The sequence below is a fragment of the Trichechus manatus genome, unplaced genomic scaffold (genome assembly GCF_000243295.1).
Source record: "Trichechus manatus latirostris isolate Lorelei unplaced genomic scaffold, TriManLat1.0 scaffold00227, whole genome shotgun sequence".
Taxonomy (NCBI): domain Eukaryota; kingdom Metazoa; phylum Chordata; class Mammalia; order Sirenia; family Trichechidae; genus Trichechus; species Trichechus manatus.
Window position 1 is genome coordinate 873,806 of NW_004444163.1, and position 3,528 is coordinate 877,333.

The following is a 3,528-nucleotide window of genomic DNA, read 5'->3' on the forward strand; positions in this document are numbered from 1 at the left end:
CATTTCAAGATCAGTCCTAAAGGACTTCCAGGCAACACAGCACTATAGTCAGAAGCTCCACACCATCCCTCCGCAGCAAAGATCAGAAAAACTAAGTCAAACAGAGTCACATGTCAATCCTGAAACCCTAAGCATCAAATGAAGAGATAAAGAACTTAGCCAAGCACCGAACGGAATAAGAAACTGACCAAGAACAGAGAGTGAGGAGAGATACAAGCAGAAGTCCCCTATCAGCTACTGCAGCACAAATCTGCCATCTTGGACTCCTATCAGAGATCAGCAAACAGGGGGTATGAGAAAGCAGCTTCACAGAGCTTCCAGCAGGAGACAGAACAACCAGCAATATAGGCTTTCCCACCCCCCACCATTCTTCAACCGCACTTGGCCTCCTCTGTTTCCTGCAGCCACAGTCTCTTGGCTGGGAAGCACCATCTTCACCCCGATGTCGCTTGGATATTCCACCCTCCCAAACTGGCTGGCTCCCTGAGTGCCTTTTGTTGGCTGCTGGTGTTGCTTTTTTCTGCTTCTTTAGATTTCTTCCTTAACTCTCACCACCTCCCCCTCCTTTCTCTCAAATACCTGGCTCTGTGCACCATCCTTGCTTCTTCCTGAAAGGCTGCGAAACACCGCTTGACAGTGAAACTACTTCCTGGCCCATGCCTCCACGCAAGTGGGACCCACAGTGCTTTTTTTGTTTGTTTGTTTGCTTGCTTTCTCTGATTTGTTCTGTTTTGATTTGTTTGTTTGTTTTCTTTCTCTTTTCTCTGCTTGGGAGCCCCTTCTAGCTGGCAGTACCGCACAGCTTGGAAGCTACTCCCTTACTCTGCACAGAGGCATAGAGACATCCCTGGGGGCTTTTCTTTTTTCTTGTTCGTTTGTTTCTGTGTTTTGTTTTCTTCTCTCTTATTCCCTTTTTGTCTTTCTTCATTTCCAGTTTCTCGATTAATTCATTTTGTTCTTTTTTTTTCCATTTTTGTTTTTCCTTATTTCTCAGTCTCTCATCTCTCCACTCCAATAGCAAGCTCCCTTAGCACTCTTTTTTGTTTGTGTGTGTGTTTTTGGCTCCTGTTCCTCTCTCCTCTCTCTCATCTTTTCCATACCCTTATTAGCTCTACACACCACAATCTACCCCCTCCTTCCTGCCTACCTGCACCGTGCGCTAAACATCACACTCCCAAGCAGCACAGGCATGGCCTACCAGAACCTGCCCTGCACTGATTCCTGGATCGCACTGTCAGCCCTGGTACGTGCCACGAACAACCCATCCCAGCAACTCCTCTTCAGCTGGACCTGCCCTGCTGTACCATACCTGAGCGACTGACGCTGCCCACTGGAGAAGGAGGTGAAAAGTATCGTGCCCACAGATGAGTGAACAACAAAGAACGCACAACCCTCCTGTTCAGACATAACCAAATAAAACAAAAAAGCAGAACAAAACAAACAGATCTACAATCAATAAACGAGGAAAATAACCACTGAATGCCCTGAAGACAGCAGACAATATCAAAACATTTACAAAAACAGAACAAGATGGTTCCAGTAGACATCCAAAATAAAACACCAGACAACCTTCCAGTAGAAGAAAAGGCACTAGACCTAACTGATAGGAAATTCAAATCTCTAATATTCAAAATTATCCACGAGTTTAAGCAAAAAGCAGACAAAAATGAGGAAAAAATAGACAAATTCATGGAAAAGGCAGACAAATTCATGGAAAATAGAGACAAAAAATGGAAGAGTGCAAGAAAATAATACAGGAGCAAAATGCTAAAATAAATTCACAACTAGAAATCATACAAAAACAACAATTAGAAATCCAAAAGATAACAAGATTTCAGAAATGGACAGTGTCATAGAAGGGCTGAGGAGCAGGTTTGAAACAATGGAAGATAGGATCAGCAAAATTGAACACAAACACTTGGCTACAACTCTGAGGAAAAATCAGGAAAAAAGAACGAAGAAAAATGAAGAAATCCTGAGAATTATGTAGAATACAATCCAAAGCAAAATTCTGCGAGTGATCGGAGTTCCAGAACAGGAGGAGAAAACAGAAAACACAGAGAGGATTATTGAAGAATTGCCGACAGAAAACTTCCCCAATATCATGAAAGATGAAAAGCTGACCATCCAAGAAGCTCAGCAAACCCCATATAGGAGAGACCCCAAAAGAAAATCACCAAGGAATATCATAATCACACTCGCTAAAACCAAACACAAACAAGGAATCCTGACAGCAACTCATGAAAAACAAAAAGTCACATACAGAGGAGAAACAATAAGACTAAGCTTGGCTTATTCTGCAGAAACCACGCAGGCAAGAAGGCAATGGGGTGACATACATAAAACCTTGAAAGAAAAAACTTCCAGCCAAGAATAATATATCCTGCAAAACTCTCGTTCAAATATGATGGTGAAATTACATCAGAAATTAAGGGACTATGTAAAAAACAAACCAAATTTACAAGACTTATTAAAGGGAGTCCTTCAATCTGAGAAAAAACAACATCAGACCACAGGCTGAATACAGGACACAGGATTGTACTAGTCAGTTACCAACCTAGGAAATGAACTCTTAAGGACTATGCAAAACCAAAAGAATTACAACAGGAAACCAGAGAGGTTAATCTGTAAATGACAACAGCATCCGAACAATAAAGGGGGAATAAATGGTGTAGGTATAGAACCTTCTAATGGAGAGGAAGGCAAGGTGATACCAAGTAATAATAAACTGGTTCAAATCTAGGAAGATAAGGGTAATTTTCAAGGTAACCACAAAGAAGGTTTACAAACCTACTCCTCAAAATAAAGAAGAAAAACATAATGTCTCAGTAAAAACAAAACCTACAAAAACAAAAGAAATGAAAAAAAAATCCATAAACAAAAGGAACCCAGCACAGGAGAGTAGGAGGAACAAAGAAAACATCAGCACCACCAAAAAACCACTACAAAATGTAATACACGAATAGACATATACACACCCATATTCACTGCAGCACTGTTCACAACAGAAAAAAGATGGAAACAACCTAGATGTCCATCAACAGATGAACGGATAAACAAACTACGGTACATATACACAATGGAGTATTATGCAAAGTTAAAGAACAATGATGAATCTGTGAAGCATCTCCTAACCTGGATGAAACTGGAGGACACTATACTGAGTGAAATAAGTTAGTCACAAAAGGACAAATATTGTATGAGACCTCTATTGTAAAAACTCATGTAAAAGTTTACACACAAAAAGTAACAATCTGTTGGTTATGAGGGATGGGAGGGGTGGGGGGCACTAAGTAGACAATAGATAAGTAAGAACTTTGGTGAAGGGTAAAACAGTACACAATACTGGGGAAGCCAGGACATCTTGTACAAGGAAAGGTCATGGACGCTCCATAGACACATCCAAACTCCCTTAGAGACTGAATTGCTGGGCGGAGGGGTGTGGGGACCATGGTCTCAGGGAACATCTAGCTCAATTGGCATAACACAGTTTCTAAAGACAATGTTCTACATTCCATCCTGGTGAGG